This window comes from Macrotis lagotis, chromosome 8 (genome assembly GCF_037893015.1).
Source record: "Macrotis lagotis isolate mMagLag1 chromosome 8, bilby.v1.9.chrom.fasta, whole genome shotgun sequence".
NCBI classification, from domain to species: Eukaryota; Metazoa; Chordata; class Mammalia; order Peramelemorphia; family Peramelidae; genus Macrotis; species Macrotis lagotis.
In genome coordinates, this window is record NC_133665.1 from 188,179,870 (window position 1) to 188,202,818 (window position 22,949).

General features: G+C 38.5%; 1 long non-coding RNA gene across 2 annotated transcripts in view; it reads right to left on the reverse strand.

Moving 5' to 3' along the window:
* The window catches only part of LOC141496638 (uncharacterized), a 49,550-nt gene that overhangs the window by 20,946 nt on the left and 5,655 nt on the right, over positions 1–22,949 (reverse strand). Inside the window, exon 2 of one of the 2 annotated variants that reach the window (XR_012471073.1) lies at positions 1–17,130. This exon is cut by the window's left edge and continues 12,289 nt beyond it. This is a non-coding gene — a long non-coding RNA (uncharacterized LOC141496638). The remainder of the gene's footprint in view (positions 17,131–22,949) is intronic. The other variant, XR_012471074.1, reaches the window with a different exon arrangement.

A 22,949-nucleotide genomic window follows, 5' to 3' on the forward strand; every position in this document is an offset into this window, starting at 1 on the left:
CTCTCAATCCTGCTCCTAGACACTATGCCTCTTTATTAAGGCCTAGTATTAGACTTGACTTTCTTAGGAACACATCATATTGCTTATCAACTCATGGAGTTTATTGTCCATAAAGATGTGCAGATTCATTGCAAAGAAACTACTGCCCATCCTTCCCCCATCACCACAATGATTTTTGGAACCCCAGGATAAAATGATAATTGTTTCTCTTTAAGGACATGCAAAAGCACCAACTATGGAGTCCAAAGATCTGATTTCCATTTCCACTTCTGATATATGCTACTTGTGTGACCCTGGGCAAGTCATTGAACTATCTTGGATCTCCTTTTCTTCATCTACCAAATGAGAGGTTTGCATTAATTTAATTACTGATTTTGTTCTTGCCACAAGTTTAACAGCACTTCAAGAAAGTCAGATGGGTTTGAGGTCCAAGATTCAGCTACAGAGAAAGCATGATTTGGGCAGTATTTGATTGTTAGGGATAAAGGCACACCCAGCAAGCACCCTTTCACTCATTTAAGAGGCTTTTGCCCTGAAAAATATATGATCAAGTCCCAGGAGTAACTTTTTTTTTACAATGGGGTTAAGTGACTTGCCCAAGGCCACACAGCTAGGGAATTATTAAGTGTCTGAGGCCGGATTTGAACTCAGGTACTCATGACTCCCAGGCCAGTGCTCCATCCACTGCGCCACCTAGGTGCCTCTAGGAGTAACTTTTGAAAATTGTTGCACTATCATGGCTTAGTCTACTAAGAACTTGCAATATGAAGTATTGTTAAAGTATTGAGCATTTGTTCGTATTTTTTTTTTTTTTTAGGTTTTTGCAAGGCAAATGGGGTTAAGTGGCTTGCCCAAGGCCACATAGCTAGGCAATTATTAAGTGTCTGAGGTAGGATCTGAACTCAGGTACTCCTGACTCCAGGGCCGGTGCTTTGTCCACTACGCCACCTAGCCATCCCTGATTTGTTCGTATTTCTAAGAAGATTTCCAAACAAGTCTGAAAGCACAGGGGAACTGAGGGGAGAGCAACTCTCTCCTGTTAGGAGGAATTATGCCATACTTCTCTGAATGGCTTTTTTGATGATGCCCTTCTCAGATTTCAGTCATCTAGGTATAGCTCACCATGTTTGTTTGTGAACTGGAACTAGACTAGCTACAGTATTTCATTAGCAGAGCAGCCAACAAGAATTTTTTTTGACTTCTATTCCTGAGAAAATTCTAGATGGATCTTTAAAGACATATTCTGGAAAGGCCTGATTTTGTCAACAACAGATTATGATAGACTAATTTAATTTCCTTTTGTTGACAGGATTATTAAATTAGTTGATATGGGGAATATTGTAGGTAGAGCATAACTAAATTTTAATAATTCTTTGAATAAAATACACTATTCTTGTTGAGATCTGAACATGCTCCTCTCCCCACTCAATGAGCTCCAGTGTTTCTAATTACCTCCAGGATCAAATATAAAATCTCCTACTTGCATTTAATGCTAGATTCTTTACTATCTTTCCAGTGTTTTTACACTTAACTCCAGCGGTAGAATTCAAATAAATTAACCAGTTCATTGAATTCAACATAAAATTTGATATTGGTTCTGCCAAACTGGTGCAAATTGACTGAATCCCACCACTGCTTAACTCCCCTCAATGAATACTATGATTCAACAATGTGATGACGTAAAAGGAGCATCACAGAGAATGGGGAAAATGCCTCCTGTGGTAGGCAAGGCAACCTGAAAAAGAGAGATGGGAAGTGGCTGTGCCAGATGAATTAAACTACTACTGCCTCTCTTGAGACCTAAATGGGAAGAAACAGGATCATGAACCTAAGAGCATTGGGAATATCAGTGCCCCTCAGACTACAAGTCCTACTTCCAGTCCAGGATCCATGTTCAGCATCTGAGGGTAGAACCTGGAGTCAGACATACCCACCAGCTTTTGACTGCCTGTTATCCATGACCAGGCAAGTCAATAACTAAAGTAGTAAGTGACCCAGTAGGAGAAAAGAAGTGGCTTGCAGCAGGCAAGTGAGATCACCAGCATCAACTTATCTGCAGTAGATAGAGCACTGGCCTTGGAGTCAGGAGAATGGGGAGTTTGAATCCAGTCTCAGACACTTGACACTTATTGGCTTTATGACCTTGGGCAAGTCACTTAACTCTCCCTTGCATCCAAAGCCATCTCCAGTCATCCTGATTCATATCTGGCCACTGGATCCAGATGGCTCTGGAGGAAAAAGTGAGATATGTGACTTAGCAACGTATCCCCTCTCACTCAAACCCAATTCATGTGCTTGTTATGACATCACCTCCTTGATGTCATGGCCTTCTTTGAGAACAAAGTATGAAACAATATCATCGTCAGTATCATCGCCATCTCCCTGAAACTTAAGTGAAGATGGCTCAGGGCTTTGAACTCAAGAGTCTTAGGAATAGCAATCCTTTCTAGAATACAAGTCCTACTTCCAATCCAATTGAAGGGAGAAATCAGCCGAGAAGGGGCCCACCTTCCTCACCCTACCAATGCCATCTCCTGACAGATAATACCAAGAATTCTGAGACTGGCAGCACTCTTAGATTATTGGTCCTTTCCATCAAAGTCCTTGGAACATTCAAGTAGTTCAACATTAGAAACTGATTTTTTTTAGTGGAAATGACATTAAAACAGAGGCATTACTTTCTGCTTTGTTGTTGTACCCTAAAGACCATGGGATCTTTCCATCTGATGTTTACCTCAAATCTTGTATGTGTTGTTTTCCCCATTAAAACATGAATTCACTGAAAGCAAGGATTGTTGTTTCTATTCTTATCTCCAGGGCTTAGCACAACATATTACATGTTCTATGCTTAATAAATGCCATTTATTCAAGTGCACAGATGCACCAAACATTTAAGTTTCTTATATTTTTCTTTTCAAGTATGCAATATTTTCTGTGTTCACAACAGTGAATCAAAGTTGGTGACTGAAGTATACTACAGAACTTCCTTTAAAATAAAATAGACTAATTTAGTCTTTATGTTCGTCAGTTATAATGATTATAGCTTTGAAGTTATCTGGATGGCCAACTTTTGAACTTTCTGCAGACATGTTGCCTGCCTGGTAATGAGTTTTCCATCAATTGAGGCATACAAGCAGAGACTAGACCACTTGCTTGGTATGTCAAAAAGGGAATTTTTATTTCAATTCCAACTGTCTTGGATCACTTCTGAGGTCAATTCTGACTCAGAAATTCTGTGATCCATAAAACATTATTGGACACTAGGGAAAAATGATCAGATTTTTACATATTTGGTTGATTTGTGAAGAGCATCTTCTTTGGAGATAGGATAGTGTTTTCATGAGGGGAAATTTTTCTGAGGGGAAAGGCCTAGAATATGACATTTCAAAGTCCTTTCCAATTGATAATTGACTTACTAAATGTTGAATGAATAAGAGTAGGTTGATTTTTCACTTTAGTTTGAAGGGTTAAGGGCTTCAGTGAACATGGTTGATCTGAGTAAAAAGCTTGTTGTTAACGGCCAGTCACATGGACTCTGGCAAGCCTAGTGGTAATATTAGCTTCCAGGAGAAAGGATGTTTTTGGAAAATGAGAATGTATGAGAATATCTGTTCCAGTCTACCCCATGTTGGCAGTCTCCTACTCAGCTGTCTGTTTCCTTTTGGTTTGGTTTATCCTATTTTTCATTATTGTCAGTTTGAGTTCTTTTTTGGACTCTGGGAAAGCAAATTCATTCTAGGATCATGTGAAACTTTTATGATGAGATTACAACCACATTAAATATTATTGATAGATTCTTCTGAAATATGCCCACTGACTTTCAGCATAAAATCGAACACTAAAATCTAATTTGAGTGAAAATTTTCTTTAGAGGTAGAAGAGTTCCCCTCCGAACCAAATCAAAAATAGTCTTGATAATGATGCTGCAGGTTCACTTCAAGACCAGAAGATGTTTCTACAAATGAGGTATCTACGGTGAAAAAAAACCTCACACAATTCTAGAGAACAAAATGTGGTATCTGTGGGCAAATGTGGTGATATTGATGATCTTGTTTATGACTGGCCTTTCAAACTTGCCCTTAGAGAGACAGGGTGGAGTTACAGGACCATCATCATTTCCAGGAATGCATCCAAAAGCTGTCTCTGAAAGGACTTCTCATCTCAGACTCATCTCTTACTGGAATTCTTACCCCCTACAATGCAGGGGCAGGAGTAGACTCTCATAAAAGGGCCACGAAGATGCATACATTTGCCCATCTGCCTTTGCACCGATTAGGGAAAAAAGGAAAAGAAACACATTAAGATCATTTCCCACATAGAAACTCAGAAAATACAGCTCTTCTCAAAGTCCAACCTTACTAAATTCAGGTAAGCTTGGAGTATACAAATGGCCAAAAGGGACAAAAGTGAACTAGCCTACCATTTGTTCATCCAGCCACAATCTTTCCTAATCTTTAAATATTTGTTTTAATGCCACTCCTAATGGCCACTGGGCACATGTAGCTTATCTGTGAAGACTTGACCACTACCTGTCTTGGTCAATAGTGAACCTCCTCACTGTTCTTGGATTTGCCACAACCACTGACCATGGTACTGAACAGAGGGCACTATTCTGTGAGCAGATTTTGAGGGGAAAATAACTTAGAGGAGCATCCATAAATAATGCATATATCTAATTTTTTCTATCAGTGAGATTGAATTGCCATTTTCAGTCCTAGTTGAAAAGGCTGAAAAAGGTATATGACAATGAGTATATTCTGATAAACACTGGTAGGGTTTCATTCTGACAAATATTTTGAAGACAATTTGGTGGCTTCAGTCACCCTGGTATGATATTTTTCCCTCCTATCTCCTTTCCTTTCCCATCCCATAGTTTTCTTAACTGTTATGTTTTTTGTTTGTTGTTTAAGTCTGAACTTTGTACATGAGTATGGAGAGAGGCAATGGTCTTGTTTGGAATGTGGATGGTTAATGGCAAGGATATATGAAGAATTTCCAGTGGTTCTGAGATCAAATAAGACAAACATATATAAAGTGCTTTTCAAGTCTTAAATCATTATTTGAATGTTGGCCATAGGATGAGGATGAGGATGAAAATTGAAACTTGAAGTTGGAGAAGTTATATGGCCTTTGTCCTAGTCATCTTGTTTCCTTTTGGGGGGGAAGAATTCCTTATTTCCAAGGACAAAATATTACTTAATTCATTTTAAACAGCAAAAGTAGTGGACAAGAAGTGGCCTTATTCTTGTATAATAGGATAATGTTGGGGCCAATAGGAGACTCAGTGAATGGAATGCTGGGTCTGGAGTCAGGAAGACTTATCTGACCTCAGACACTGTCTGTGTGACCCTGGCCAAGTCATTTAAATCTGTTTGCCTCAGTTTTCTCATTTGTAAAATGAACTGGAGAAGGAAATGGCAAAGCACTCCAGCCTCTTTGCCAAAAATTTCTAAATGGGATTACAGTCAGATGTGGGCTGAAACAACTGAACAATAATAGAAAGGATGTTATTAGACCCTTATGTTATCTGTAAGCAACATGAGGAAGACAATCTCTTGCTAGTCAGTTCTTGTTTCTAGGTATATTGTCTATGAGGTCTGGTTATTTTTTTTTATTCCTCATCCCAACCTAGCAGGCTCCTTGGGAGAGTGATCCCTTTCTTATAAATGAATTTAAGAGAAACAACAATGCACATTTGTTATTCATTTCTTTTAACTCTGTCTCTTGCATTGTATCTCCAACAGACAACTCTTCCCAAAATGAATTGTAACTGTTTACTGATTTCTCTATGAATGAAGAGAGCGACATTTCCAGTTGATTGAATATTTTAAATTAATTTTGAAAGCTTAAGTTTGTGGTGACCTCTGGATCTGTAAAATAGATGAATGAACAAACACTCCATTGGATTGGACACATTTACTGAGGTTTTATTCTTTGGGAAGCTATTTTGGTAGATGCCAGAGTGATTAAATTGATGGCACATCTCTCTTGGCATCTGTTTTGATACACTATCTGGGTTCTCCTCCTCAGTTGACCTCTGTCATGTTTCCTTGTAGTTCATTCCTCCTCTTCTTTCTCCTCCCTCATGAGGGGATGACAACATTTAGTGCCCAACTCTGTCTTTCTTTACATCCTTTCTCTGCCCAGTCTCTTAGAGAGTTTAGACATTCTCACAACTTCATCACCAAACTCTTAGGCATAGGAACACGACCTTGTATTGGAAACCACTTGAGAAGCCAGTTATACCTGTCCCCTCATATTACAGACATGGGAACTGAGGTCCATAGAGATTAAATGACTTACTCAAACTCACATGGAAAGCAAATGACAGTTTCCCTGGCACTAGTTTCTTTGCTCTGTCCACTCAACCAGGTCTAATGCCTTAGAGACCTAAGAGGTATAGCAGATAGGATGCTGGACTTGGAGCTGGGAAGATCTGAGTTTAAATTCTGACTCATGTTACTAAAGTGGCCCTGAGCAGTCACTAAAAACTTCTCATTTGTAAAATAGGGGTGATTATAATCTCCTCCACGCAGAGCTGTAAAAGGATCAAATACGTTAAAATATGTGAAGTCTTTGCAAACTTTAAACAGCTAGATAGTCTTGGAGATAATGTGGGTTAACCTTTCAAGCTCATAAAAACAAAACAAAAAAAACCCTTGAAATTGCACTAAGACTTTTGGGACAACCTACATAAATGCTATTTTCTTGGTGGGGAAACTAAGGTTAAGGAAAGTATAATGACTTGTGTAAGGGCACACATGGCAGGGGATAGGGAGGGTGAACTTCAGTATTTTGATTTCAAAGTCTCTTTCAATTGTATCATCCTGCTTTCTGTAACATTCTGACTCTTCTTAATTTTACCTACCAACTAACTGGATAGCTCTCCTTGAATGACTCCCTACGTCCTCAAGTTCAATGTATATAAACCTAAAATAAAAACTGGCTCTTCCCTCCTTCTGAGTTTCCTTCTCATACAATCTCCCCCTTTGCTAATATCCCACATTGATAGCTTGGGATGATGTAGAGTGACCTGAAAGATTCTATCAGTAAAATGCCGGTCCTGACAGGTTCTTCCAAGATGGAAAGGCTTCAAATTGGGTGTGGATAAGTAGAGATCTCTCAGAGATTAGTTGTAGGCCTGCCATGCATAGATCAGGATAGTTAAATCTGGAGAAGCTCATCAGCAAGCCTAGGATTTACCTAGGAGTGATGAAGATTTTTGCCATAGCAATTTATGAAGAACACTTACCAAGACTTAGAAGGGCTATAATCTGTATTGGCATAAATAAGACCCACAAATGACTTCAGAGATCCTTGAGTTATTTAAACAAAGAAATCTAAACTTGGAGAAAATCATTGGAAGTTCTTTCTTCATAGCTCTACCATTTCTCCTGTCATCCAGGCCTGAAATTTCCCAGCTACTTTTGACTCTTCCATTTTTTCCCCCTCTTTGCCAAATGGTTACCAGGTTTTTAGGATTCATCTTTTGTAAAGTGCTTCTTCTCTTCTACCTCTTCTTTTCTCATCCCACTGGCATCAAACTTACTTACTTATGGCAATATCTTTCTCATTAGTTTTGGTTTTCAGCCTCTCCCTACTCTACTCCATCTTGTACAAGACTGAGAGATTAAGTCAGCTCAAGCGCTACTTTCTACAGGAGGCCTTTCTAGTTTTCCCCATCAAATTACTTTATATGTCATATGAATGTATTTTGTGCTTATTTATGTATTGGTTCCCCTCTAAGATGCAAAATTCTTAAGGGCAGAGGTGGGTTTATTTTTGTCTTTTATCTTCAATGCCTGACCCAGAACTTAAAATAAAGGAGTCTCTTAATAAATGTTTGTTGAATAAGTCTACCAAAATACTATTGTAACCATGTCATTCCCTTGCTCAAAACCTTCCAACTCCTTGCTCCTTATAGGCTAGTTTGGCAATTTGCTTCCAACTCACTCTCATCTCCAAGTTCCCTTTCAATCAATTCACATAAATACTTACTACATATATACACTGTGCTAAGTGCTGGGGGATATGAGAAAAAGCTAGTTCCTGTCTTCAAAAACTGTCAATATGACAAAACAGTAAAGGAAGTTGACAAAAGAAGGGGGAGGTTAGGAAGTATCCAAAGAAAGGGCATGATGATGGTGGGACAGTCAAAACCAAGTAAAGTAGCTGGTGGCCAATGGAGAGATGCCTGGTATTTTTGAATCCTTTATAAAGGGTAGGAGGACATTTTTGCTCTTCTTTCTGTCCCTCCAGTCAGAAGGGCAGAAGCAACAGAGGTGTGAGTATTAAAACAGAAGCAGTCTCCATGATGGAGAATTGATGATAACAACAATGATGATGATGACAATGATTACAATAACAATGGTGATGATGATGACGACGACAATGATGATGATGATGATGACGATGAAGAAGATGAGGATGAGGATAAGGAAGATGAGGAGAATGATGAAAGAAATCAGGAAAGGCCACCTGGAGGAGATGGATGAGTCTTAAAAGAAACTAGGAATTAACAAGAGTTAGAAGTTGGGGGGACATCACATTCTAGGCTTAAGAACACTGCAACGCAGGTGAATTGTCTGAGAGGCAGCAATTAGGCAGTATGACTGGATTTTTGAGGTTATGAAGGGGAACAAATATAAAATAATTGGAAAAATAGGAAGATACACTCTGATCCAGTACGGTATACATTCTATTTCCAGGCTGCATAGAATCTCAGTTCTTAAAGTGGCCTCCCTATCCAGTCCAATCCATACTTGAACAAAGATCTATTCTACAACACCCCCAACAAATAGCTATTAGGTCATTGCTTAAATACCTGTAATCAAGGGAAGCCCACTACTCTCCAAGGGGAATCACTTTGCTTTGGGATTTCTCTAATTGCTAGGAGATTCTAAATAGATCATTTCCACCCTCTGCTCAAAGTTCTGTTCTCTGGAGCCAAGTCAGAATGTCCTCTCTTCCACCAGAATAATATATCATATACAGGAGACAGCGATTGTGTGCCATTTCTTTCCCTCAGTGTTCTCTTCTCCAGGCTAAAGACCAACAATTTCCTCACATGGCATGGATTTGAGGCTATTCACCAGCTTCATCACCCTCCTTTGATCATTGCAACTCATCAATGTCCTTTCTTAACTGAGAAAATTATTTATTAAAAGTTTATGATGTGGAAAGCACTGAGGTAACTTCTGGATACATACATAGAAGGCACCATGATCTCAACTCTCAAGGAGCTCATACCCCAATGAGGGAAACCAGAACATAAAAATGTTAGAGATGTAAGACAGATGGAAAGATCCCACCTTGGGAAAGAAAAGAAAAACAGATGGAAAGGAATCTTCTTTATAGTCATTTCCACTAGTAATACCATACCTATTTCTGATGTGGAATCACTGGATAATGCAAAGGACTTTGATAAAGAAAATTTTCTGTTCTGGATTCTAGCTGCAACATCAACCAGAACAGTTTCCAGGTTGCATCTCTCTAGAATGACTTCTTAGAATGTTGACTGTGGTTACTAGGCTATAAGTGAGCTAATAGTCGGGGAGCATGACTATTCTCAGTTCTCTTAAGCTCATCTGTCAGGTGGTGGCAGTTGGTCAACAGGTAATGGTGTTTAGGACAATAGGTCCCCTTTCCACAGTAATTTCTCCCCTTAATGTTGACTGTGTGAAACAAAGCAAGTGAGATGGAGGGCACGACTCTTCCCAAAGCCTTGAATTCAGGGTCCTGGGTGTTCTCCGCCAGAGAGAGAGCACTACTAAAAAAAGAGAGTGATAAGAGTTTTGACTTGCCTAGCACCTGTTGCCTCCTGTTTCTCCCTTGGGGGCATTATCTGGAATGTTTTTCCCCCTTCCTATCTACTTCTTGTCTATTCCTCAAGACCCATGTCATAGCTACTTTAATAAATTGTTCTCTATCACCTAAACTGGGAGGCAATCCTCTTCTAAATTTTTATAAGCTTCTTGTCTATGCCACTCTTGCCCTCAGGGAGTTTAGAAACTAGCTGGGGAGACAAGGATTACTTATAGAAAGGTAATTGTACCTTATATATCTCTGTGTCTCACCTCCCACCAGAGGAATTTCCACAGAGATTATAACAATTTACAACTATACAATACCCGGCTGGACTTTTCAATAATCTATCTGTCTTCTCATCCCGTTTCTTGGCTGGAAAGAACTGTGAAAATATAAGGTTTTCTCTCCCCCATATTCTGCCTCTATCACACAATCCCCAAAGCTCTCCAAACTGGTGGTAGGAGAGTTTAAACAATGTTGGGGCAGTAAAGAGACCTGGCAGCCATTCCAAATAGCAAGTTCAGGAATTCAAAATGAGATCTAAAACCAAAGGAAAGACTTTTCCCATGTCTGCCTGCTGAAATAACTTCATCAATCTCACAAATTTGAGGTGTGGTTCTGCTAAGCTGCTTCTCTCATCTAGATTCACAGTTCCAATGGACTGCTGAGGGGCTCTATGGGCAGAAGAGATTGAGAAGTTTGAGAAAATGAGGACTTCTTTTTAAGGTGTACTAAGAATTTTTAAGATAGTCTTCAGCTTAGTAGAGTCTTACAGCACTTTACTACCCTTTCCCCCCTTTCAGACTGGACATACAACTCCAATCTAAGTGAGCAGGCCAAAGAATTCATATCTTAAATTTCCTTTTCTCTATAATAGAACAGAAGTGGGAGGAGAGGAATTATCTGATTGAACCTTTTAGCTTTTTCCCCCCCTATGTTGCTTTGTATATATTTTGAACTGTTTGTTTTATTTTGACACTGCAGCTATATCTATCCCTTATTCCTTTTAACACCAAGGATCTTTGAAATGTTCTAATTTCTAGTGGCTTATAAGAATTCCAGTGGGATTGTGTACAAATAGACTGGGGAGAAAAATTACTTAAAAACCATGATTTTTTAAAAATCTCTTTGGGTTGGTTTCCTATTGACCTGCCCTATCTAGCTTGTGTGATTTGCCAAAATGGCCACTATCCCACTTGGGGTTCTGAAGGAAAATGACAGAAATACATCAAAACACATTTGCTTGATTCCTGTGGTTTTTGGGGAGAGAAAAAAACCCTAAACTCTAGATGAACCTAATGGGTGTGAGAGGCTGCAGACACAGAGGAATGAAGCCTTTGATTGGAACCACTGGAAAGCTAAACTGTTGAAATCTGAACATTTCTTCCTCTGCATTTAGGAAATTAAAAACAAAGGAATGGGATCCTTGCATAATTCATCTTCATTAACAGAGTACATACATTTATATCATCATAAATTCATGGCTAATTGATTTCCCTCTTCTTTAATTTGGATTAGGAGACCATAATCAAATTTCTCTGGATTAAAGGGTGGAGTTGGCAGATAATTTTTATATCTTCATATGGTACATGTGAATTTTATCAAAATATTAGTATATTTCTCTGGGCTGCTGGAGACATAAAACAGAAGGAAAAGAGATGAAGAAGTAAGGGCTTCCTTTCTCCTTAGACCTAGAAGAGATAATAGTTCTACTCTATGTGTGTTTGAACACTGGGTAGGCAATGCTCATAGAATGAAAAATCAAAATTAGAAAATGTATTTTATGGCCCTGACTAGATTTCTATTGTCAAGGATAATACCTTTATTTTAGGATATTTTGTCTTGGTTGACACCATTATCATTCATCAATAAATGAAAATTTGTTTGAATTTCTATGAATTTGAATTTCAAAAAACTGAATTTGACAATGGGAATCATGGTTTGGTTAGAAGTGGCAAAGTGGCCTGGTGGGTAATAGTGCAGAATTTGGGATCAGAAAGTTCAAACTAGTTTTGAGACTTTGGATAAATTAGTTTCAGTTTCAGTTTCCTAATTTATAAAATGGAGATAATAATGCCACTTCTTCATTGGACTTTGGGTAGGGGATCAAATGACATAATTTTTGTAAAGTGCTTAACAAACTTTAATATAATCTATTAATAATAATAATAATAATTATTATAACAACTATAATCAAGAAATAAAATCTTAAACAGATCAGTGGCTATCCACCCCTAGAGAAATGTAAAGAAAAACCCTTATGTAAGTAGTGACTGATTTTTCTTTGGGTAGCTAGTTGACTCAGAAGATAGAGTGAAAGGGTTGGAGCCAGAAAGACCTATGGTTAGAGATCCAACCCCTGACACTAGTGGTTTGAACCTGGGCAAGTCACTTCACCCTTTTTGCCTCAGTTTCCTCATCTGTAAAATGAGCTGGAGAAGGAAAGGCTGGCACTAGTGTTTTTGCCAACAAGAAGCCAGAAGGGGCCACAAAGAAGAACAAGTAGAAAAGTTAGCCAGTACTCTTCAGTATTTAGCTGTATTACTGTACTAATATGTTTGACAGCAACATGAATACTTATCTTCCTGCTACAAAAGAACTCAGAGGTAGCAAAGGATCAGTAGCAAAAAAAAGGATCTGAGGGAAAAAAGAATACATTTGAGAAAGTCTAAAATTCTGGGAAGATGGCAGAGTAGATCAGAAACTTCCAGGCTCTCCAGATTTCTTTCACAGACAGAAAACTGACAGGAAATGGATGTAGAGTAGCAAAAATAGAGGGTTAAAGCCATTGTCCTCTTATGATGACTTGAGTAGGCCTCAGAAAAGACAGGACCTCCAGGGATTGAAGTTTAACCCTAGTGAAGTGTAGCCATCTCCAGGTTGACTCCAGTAAATCAATAAACAGAAGCAGGCCATGAAGCAGTTCTGTCCAGAAGCAGTCTAGATCTCAAGAAATTTCATCTCCACTTCAATTCTACCCAAGTAATTAAAGGGCTTTACTAGGTGGGCTTATAGATTGGTCATAGCCCAGAGGTAGAAAAAAGTCTTTTGGAGAAAAGCCACTTTTCCAGGGAGCAATGCAGAAAAAAGTCTTCAGGTCTATTCACTATGCTATGATTAAAAAACTATTTGTAATGGAAATGTGAAGTCACCACAAGTGCCAATGTTTATAAAGGAATTTTCAGTTTTCAAAGAGTTTTACATAGGTACTGTTCTGTTGGAGTATGGTGTGTTATATCATATCATGTGATGTCATACTGTATTATATATATATCATGCATTATATTGTTAGTCATATTGTTTTATCACAATGTTATTATATTAATTGACCAAATTAATTATACTATCAGCACAACACCTTGAGTTAAGTGCTATAGCTATTGATTCCATTTTACAAAGGGGAAAACTTAGGTCAGAGAGGTTAGGTGACTTTGAGAGACAGGTGGAATAATTGAATCTAGGACTCAAGGTTCAAATCCTGCAATAGGCTAGTCACTGTGTGACTGGGAAAAGACCTGATTTTTTATGTTTCAGTTTCCTCTGTAAGATACTGGAATTGGACTCAATGATCTCTGTGGTTGAGTTTTGGCTCTCTGAGTTTCTGAGATCCTTGTGTCTCTGGTCACACAACTAGCAAGTACCAATGACAATATACAAATTCTGGTTGCTCCTGAATTTAAAACATTACTCTGTCCATTTCATTACCATCATCAAGTCCCTAATATTTATAAAGGTTGTTATTTTTTTAATTATTACTAACAATAATAATGCTAGCATAGGTAGTATAGACTTGAGAAACAGAGCAACAGCCCCCCCCCACCATGGGCCCCAAAAGGTACTTGTGTTTCAAAGGCATGAAAGGTCAGAACCTCTCCTCTCTTGGGAGTTTATTGCCCTTCCTTCAGCATCGTTGCAATCAAATGTCAGAGCTGCCCTCTCTCATGACTCCTGGTGACTCTCAATGTTTCTACACATTTGGGTGGTCATTTGGACCCATTTGCAAAGAATTCATTATAGTAACAGTTAAAGATTCTGGATTATTGACCAGAGTCTGTTGCTCAGCAATCCTGCTTGTCTATCTAGTGATCTGTAGGTGTGTTTGAGGATGTGGGTGTGGGGAGGGGAGCTATTTAGTGAATACTGAAAGGATTTGCACAGAATCAGTGACCTTGATGCATAATCTTCCTCCAGAGACTCAATCTCTCTATTTTGCACTATTCTTTTTGAGTCAGAGCAATTCTTGCTGAAGGTTAAACCCAGACCCTAATGAAGCTCACCCTTGGGTGAGTGACTAAGGGATCCATTTATTCACTCACATTAATATCCAGTTTTTCATAGAATCACCTAGCAAATTGTCTTTATGGAAGTTGTAGTAGAAGGATGGAACAACTCATTATGCACAAATTAAGTGTTTCTTGAAGACAGTAACCAGAGAAGTCATAAGGAAGACAATGGAGTCTCCTATCCAACTCACTCTTGGTTAGATTTCAGAGCCTAAAGAAACGTCCTGGTGAAAACATGACATCCTTATTTTCTTGTTCCTGAACCAGAAGAAAATGCAAATTCAGATTGAGTGCCATCTGGTGGTCAGAGGGGGAAATAAAAGGAATACCCTTAAAATACTGTTTTTCGTCTCATCATTTCTCCCTTTACTCCAAACAATGTGCTTATTGGGTGTCTGTAAGTCTACACTTCTTGGACCATAATACCAAATGCTAAGAAGAAAATGGATAAAATTGTAGTTTGGCATTATATCACCCCCACCCCAAGCTGTTCCCAACTTGCAAATTCAGACTTTTCACATTGAAAATCAAAGGGGTGGACTCAGACCTTTTCCCTAAATTCTTACACTGGGATTAACCACTGCTCACACTGATGAGATCACAGGGTCATTGGAGCATTAAAGGAGTCAGTCACATGCTTTCCATAAAACATCTCAGATATAATGGTATCTATCTTAGGGAAGAAAACATTTCAATAATAGCTACCAATGGAGAACAATTCCATAACATTGAGATCAAGAATCCCAAAGGACTTGGGGTAGCTAGGACGCACAGTGGATAGAGAACTATTCCTGGAGTCAGGAGGACCTGAGTTCAAATCCGACCTCAGATACTTAATAATTATTTAGTTGGGGACTTTGGGCAAGTCACTTAACCCCACTGCCTTGAAAAACAAAAGAATCCATGTTGAAACACACTATCCACCCTCAGAGAAAGAAATGATACTGCTTGAGCGTAGCCTGAAGCATGCTATTCACTTACTTTCACTTTTTATCTTTTATTCAAGTCCTCTTGTACAAAATGACTAATTTGGAAATGTTTTTCATAACTGTCCATGTATAATAAGCTATATCTGATAGCTTATTGCCTAGAGAAGGGATGAGGGAAGGGAAAGATAGAATCTGGATCTCAAAACTTTAAATGTTTTTTAAAAAAGAATCTGAGAAAATAATGGATTCCTGAGAGGCTATTCATTTTTAAAGTGGGGTATGGAAGGAAAAGGAGGGTCAGAGGAGGAAAGAATAATCATATTCACTTTCCTTTCCAAAAGACAGGGTAATTTTAACTATGAGTACAATGAGTTTTAGGTTTTTTGTTTTTTTGTTTTTGGCAAGGCAAATGGGGTTAAGTGGCTTGCCCAAGGCCACACAGCTAGGTAATTATGAAGTGTCTGAGACCGGATTTGAACCTAGGTACTCCTGACTCCAAGGCTGGTGCTTTACACACTGCAAACCTAGCTGCCTCTGTACAATGAGTTTTAAAAAAGAAAAGGATATATTCTCATGGTATGATGGAAAGAACACTGGATTTGGAGGCAGTAGACTGGCACAAGAGGTAGGTCACTAGACCGGGTTTTGAATCTGGCCTTAGACACCTCCTAGTGGGGTGGCCCTGGGCAAGTCACTTAACCACTGTTTGCCTCAGTTTCTTCGCCTCATTTGTAAAATAATAGGAGCACCTCTCTCATAGCTTTGTTATAAAGATCAAATGAGAAAAAAGGTGTAAAATGCTTTCTTCACTTTAAAGAGTTACATAAATGCTAATTATTATTATGCTAGGTTGAACCCCTTAGGCTTACTTAGGCCCTAGCCTCGGCTGAACTTGAGTTTTCTTAGATGATAAACCTGAACCCGTTGGCCCCTCAGGTTTCTGGCAGTTAGAAATCTCAGATCTTGATTCACTCATTTTTTTAGATAAGACTGTAGCCAAGAAAGATAGTATGATGGCCCAAGGTCATGCAGTGACTTTCACACTAGTACCCCTCTCACAGATTAGGGAGCTGCCCCACTACTCAGATTCTTGGAGATGACTCAACTCTTCAGAGTCTCTCTCCAGGGGTCTTGCTACCATATATTAATACTTTGTAAGATGGTCCTATGGAAAAGTTGGTTAATCCATCCATCGTGGGCTCTCTAGGGCTGCAATTCTCAAGAGCCTGTTGTCCAGCTGCACTCTGGGATCTAGTCTGTTTCTGGTAGCCAGAATCCCAGTTCGTGATGGAAAGCTGCTGGCACAGCCACTAGCCCTTTGTGGGTTGTAGCCAATCCCAATGCTGGCTATGTTTTGTTATATTTCAATTCTCAGAGGAAGTGATGGGATCCCATATTACGGTATGTTGGAAATAAAAATAGAGAAAGCTGCTTTTAGAGGCTTGGGGATGACATGGGCTACACACCCCTTCATCAGTTCCTTGGTCTCAACCAGAGAGTTTATTACAAAGTGCAGCAAAGTGGAACAAAACCACAGGAGAAATGTTAGATGTCTCCCAACCCCCTTCACCAAATGACTTGTGAACAGACGGAGCTTTCCTGGGATTAGGATGTATGTACCTCAGTGTTCACTTGTGAAAATTTCATTCAGTGAGCATTGTTCAGACACTAGTCCCCGAGATCTAATTAGGAGTTGACAATATGTTTTTTAGGACAGTCAGGTAGTACAGCGGATAAAGCCATTAGGCCTGGAGTCAGGAAGACTGGAGTTCAAATCTCTCCTCAAACACTAGCTGTGTGACCCTGGGTAAGCTACTTCACCCTGTTTGCCTCAGTTTTCTCATCTGCAAAATGAACCGCAGAAGGAAATGCCATATCATACCAGTATCTTTGCCAAGAAAAGTCAAATAGGATCAAGGTGAGTCAGACCCAGCTGGAACTGGCAATAGCAATGTGTTTTCTTAATGTATATCTATACCTTTATATAAAACTGTCTTTTGAAGTTCCAAATTCTCATCAATGGGGAGGATCCAAGATAACTGGTAAAGGAAGAATAGGCTGCTCCTCCTCTTATTCCTCTCATATTCCAAGGCACCTCCAAGCTTTAGAGCCTAGAAAATGAGAATAGAGACAGTACTAAAAGAAATGGTCAAGCTTAGAAGGTTCCCTAGTCTGGGGAGGGGTAAGGTAATGAGCTCAGTTACAGTCTTCTGGAGTTTGAGGTGACATTTATTCACTCATTCATTCATTCCTACCTTAATTTAATAACCTTTATTGAATTCTTCCTAGGCATCAAGTATTGTACAAAGACAAAAATTATTTCTGCCTTATGTTCATTTTTCCTGCATTATATTTATATATTCATTCAAGGAACTTATTTTCATTTGGAGGAAATCCAAGTGAAAAATTTTTGCAAATTACTGGACATGTGGGACCTAACTAAGGTGCATTCTCAAGGTCTCAGTGTTTAAGGAGCTCCAGAAACCTGTTTTTTTCCTTATTTGATTCCTTTTCTAATTCAAGAAAAATGCAAGGTTGTGTGATAGAAGAGGTATTGGCTTTGGAGTTTTCATCAGTATCATTGGCAATATCAATTTATTTATCTTAAAAACGTTTTTTTTCGAAATATGCGTAGAAATATTCATTTTTGTAAAATTTTAGCCTCCCTTCTCTTCCCCTCCTCTGCCCAAGATAGCAAATTATCTGATATAAATTATATAAGAACAATCATATTAACCATGTTTCCATATTGTTCATGCTGTGAAAGAAGATTGAGAACAAAACACGAGGAAGAAAAAAAACAAAATAAAAAAGTGAAAATAATATGCTTTGTCCTACATACAGTCTCCATAATTCTTTCTCTGGATGCGGATAGCATTTGCCATCACAGGTCTTTGAGAATTGATTTTGATCTAAGTCTATCATAGCTGATTATCACACAGTGTTGCTATTACTGTGTACAATGTTCTCCTGGTTCTAGTCTCTTCACTCAGCATCAGTTCATGGAAATCTTGTCAGGTTTTTTCCTGAAATCCACCTACTCATCATTTCTTTAGAGAACAATAGTATTCCATTACAATCATATACTACCACTTTTGCAGCTCTTTCCCAATGGATGGGCATTCCCTTAATTTCCAATTCTTGTCAAATATTTTTGTACACACAGGTGCTTTCCCCCTTTTTATGATCTCTTTGGGATATAGACCTAGTAGTGGTATTACTAGAACAAAGGAGTCAAAACACATTTTTAAGTATCCACTATTTTTCAAGTATTGTGCTTAGGGAACACACAAATAAAAATGCAACAGTGCCCTCAAGGCACTTACACTCTATAAAATAAAAATATGAACAATAAAACAGAGTAATTTAAAATAGGGGACATCAGGAAAGACCTCCTATAGGAGTTAATGCTTGAGATGAACTTTGAAGGAAAATATATTCTCAGAGGTAAGGTATGAGAGATGAGAGATGCAATGTCAGATTTGAGTAAGAAAGCCAGTTTAGCCTTGCCATGGAGCAAATGAAGCAGAATTGGAGACTTTCAGTTGGCATCCCAGCTCTGTTGCTTCCTATCTGTGTGACCTTGGACAAATCATTTCTTTGGGTCTCAGCTTCTTATGTGTAAAATGATAGATGTAGGCTAGATGACCTCTAAGGTCCCTTAGAGATATAAGGAATTCCATTTATCTTGTGGTAGTTTCATCGAGTAGTTTCATAGCTTTTTAGATTCCCTGGCTACATGAACTCTCAACCCCTTCCCAATCTCCTACCCTCTTCCACCTCACTTACCACGTAGCTTCCAAGCTATCGGCAGTGATGCATTTAAAGATGGAGACTGAGTGTCCTCATGAAGTGATGTGCACTATGTTGGGGTGGCATTTGGCCAAGTCTTTGACTGACTCAGCCTTCAGCTTGCCATTTTCCTCAGCACCTCAAGGCAAGCCACACTCATGTGCCTCTTGCTATTATTAAACATTGACATTGGGCTGCTCAATCAAACTTTGTTTTTTCCTGAATGTATACTTCCCTGATTGGCTCACATAGTTTTGTGCTTGAGGTTTTCAATAAATTTCCAAGCTGATGAATTGGGTGCCAAGCCAAGCCAATTTGCTGATTATCTAGACAACATAAGCACCAGGGTCGACCTCCTTGGTATCCTGAACACAGTTCTTGCTGTGCTGGCTGATAATCTCTGGGTTATTCATTACACTCTGCCTTATATTCAATTTTCCATAAGAATCAGCAAAAACTTACTGTGTCTAATTAGAGAAGTTGCCCAATCTTTCCACTTTTTTCAAATCTTTCATATTATTTTGCAGCTAAATAGTACATACTAAGGGCAGCCACTATTTTCACCAATGCCCGATCATGGTTTTCTGATGCTCAAGAATCTCCAGTGACTCCATCTTGTCTCTAGTGTAAAATGTGAACTGTCTGGCCCATTAGTTGTTAGCAGTAAATGATAGAATTAATAGTGGCCATGGACTAGTTATGATCAAAAACAGTGAAAGTGGATGCAGATTGATGTAGAAAGATGGTTACCTGTGGATGACAGTTTCAGGGTAGAAAAGGAAATATTGTCTCTGAACTCAGCAAGTCACTATTTCTCAAAGCCAGTTAAGTGTTCTACTAGGTGGTGCAGTGGATAGAGCACTGGAGTGGAGGACCTGAGTTCAAATTTGACCTCTGACACTTAATAATAGCTGTGTGACCTTGGTCAAGTCATTTAGCCCCACTGACTTGCAAAAATAAAAAAAAGTAAAAGATAATCCTTTATTTTAAGTGTTCTTTACATATGTGACTCATTACCATTGTGCCCTAAATTGGACCTAAAATCTCCCACTCCCCAAAGATATTCTGTGTATTGGTGAATGTTTTGTACAACTCTTCTTAGTATACTTTTTTACCTTTTGTAAAAGCTAATTAAACTTTACAGGTTAATTGTCAATGGGAAGCACACTGGTGGGGGCTCATGAGTGACAGAATTAGAAAGCCAGTCCCTTAGGATAACCCCTTGAATCCTGAAGACAGAGAAAGTAGTAGTCACTCCTCTGGGAACTCATAGGATCTACTAAAAATACAAATGCTCCAGAAGAAATGGTACAAAAATTTCAAGCTTTCTGAATGTTTTTTCCTTTGCATACCCATCACCTTGAATTATGCCTGGCATATAATAGTTGCTGAATAAATATTATATTAAGTTGAATTGCAATCTTTATTTTTAAACCTCTTAAATCCAATCCTGGGAACTATATTTCGAAGCAAAATAATTTAAGTCTCTAGGAATGGCAGATTATATTAATATCTCATATGGTGAGTTTATCTTCATCTTCCTTCAATACTCAGCCACCAGATATATAAAATGTTTCTGAGAAAATCAAATATTTATTCTATATTTCATATCTAATTCTACTTTGTAGTCAATTCTTTTCTGTCACCTTATTCTATATATTTTATATTTCCCCAGTCTTTTCTTTGAGCAAATCAAATCAGCTCATGAGTTCGAAAGTTCAGTCTTCCTCTCTCACAGTTAGATGCCAAAGTTTATTCCCTCTATCAATCACTTTTAATTAAAGAAAAATTCTGAGCTAAGTTTAGAGCCTCAATACCCTCATAAAGCATTTTAATTCAAAGGGAATTGTTACCTCAGCACCACTTGAAAATTACTTTCTGCCAAGGAAACCTATTATCCCTCATAATTTCATGTCCTGAAAAGCTCATGGCATTTGTATGTTATTTTTGAGAACACTCAAGCTGACTTGGTCCAATCTTTGTGTATCATTGCCTAAATAAGTGTTCTTATCTCATTCCAACATCAGTGAATCTACTATCTTTGCTTCACCATCAATAATCTGCTTCTCATAAATATGTACAGTATTTTTCTAGATACAGAGGGGTGATTATGGCCCCACATGTGTATGCAGGCTCCCTTTGGTGCAACTAATCATAATTCCTCACCCTAATAATACTGCCAATCCTATAATTAATTGTATTATTTTCTCATCTACCCTGTGTTCTTTGATTTATGCTTATGAAAAAGAATTATATCTTCAATTATTTGTCACTGACTTTAAACTGATTTATAAATTTATTTATAGGTCCATGACCTTTAACAAACTATTATATTGCTCAAAGAAAATGTTCCTCAGTTTACCTTTGGGCAATTTCATTTGTGACACCTTGTTCCTGGTCTCCATTCAAACAAAGTGAAAAATTGGTATGATTTTGTCATCAGGCAAGACTAGGAAAAAAGGTGGAAACTATAAATGATATTTCAGGATAAAGGAACTGCTGAGGAGGTTTTGATTCCTTTTTCCTTGGTCTCATATTTTCTTTTATGGAAAGCAACTAATCTAGTGCAATTCACCAGAATCCCAGAATTTCACACTTCACAGACTCCAGAGGCCATTTGTCCAACCCGTACATGAAAACAAATTTTCTGCAGGCATACCCAAGAAGCAGTCACCCTACCTTTATATGTGGACCTTTAGTGAGGGGAATCCTATTATCTCCCAGGTCTTGCTGATTCTACATGTGAATAATATTTACATAAAGGATGGAACTCAGAGAGTTAATAAAAAAATCTGGATGAAAAAGCCAGATTTCAGAAATACCTTGATAGGTTAGACCAATTTAGTGAATATTCTGATTCTTGTTATCTGATCCATTTAGGAAACATGGGTAGAGCATGCCGGTTCTCTGTGATGATAGCATTTAAGACCTTTATAACATAAGGAAGATGGCAGCTTGGGCAAAGAACATGTTATATCATAGCCACAGGAAGTGTGCTAGGGACAGGAATTGAATTACTTGATAAAAGGAACTGCTGGGTGAGTCAACCACCTTTGCCAAGAGAAATCAGCACTTTTTTTGGGAGGGGAACAGATGGCTAAACCAATGGATAAAAAATAAGCATCTTTACAAATGAGTGCCCCATTAGATAAGGGCACTGTGCCAAGTCTATCAGTAGTTATTTGATAGTGATAAATATAAAATCCTATAACCAAGTTTCTAAAAATCATGGTGGAAGACAGCTGCCTAGGTAACAATGACTGTAAAAAGACTTGAGCTTAGAAGGACAGGATAAAATAGATCTCTCATCTTGGTTGGGGGCAAAGTACTATGTATTCTATAATGCAGATTTCTTTTGGTGAAAGGGTTTGACTTGATGGTGTCCCACTCAATTCTTAAAATTTGGAATTCTGTGGCTAGGGGTGTGGACTATTGCATATAGTGTCAGTACCTTTGGCTACACCTGATTTGTTTTCCTTTCCAGTATTTGTTTCTTAAAAGAGATTAAATTATGGGAGGTTACAGTTTATTGGCAAATGACAGGATCCAAAAAAAAAAAAAAACAAGCCTCCAGGCATTACAAACTCAACAATGGAGATTAAAAAGTCAAATAAACCCAAATATGAATAGAAGGACTCACAGTATCCCTTGATCCCAACTCAGATCAAGAGTTCTTCAACTTTTTGGTCTCAGAGTTCTTTTTATAATCTTAAAAATTATTGCCTTGGAGACTGAGCCAAGATGGCAGAGAAAAGGCAGAAACTTGTCTGAACTCTTCCAAATCCCTTTCCAAGTAACTTTAAATCATGGGTCAAAATGAATTTTGGAGCAGCAGAACCCACAAAGGATGGGATAAAACAATTTTCCAGTCCAAGATAACTTAGAAAGACTACAGGAAAGATCTGTCCTACTTGATAAAATGGGGAACATAGCCCAGAACAGGTGGTGTCCAGCCAAGTCAATGGGAGGCTACTAGCTCCAACACAGATTACCAAGCAAAGCCCCATGGTCCCTGCACAGCAGGCAAGAAGAACAGGCCAGCTGTGAGACTTCCAGTCCCCAGGACAGCTGGGGAGTGACCAGGTCTGGTGTCCTGGAGCAATAGGGCTCCAGAGGCCCAGTCATAGTAGGTGGCATT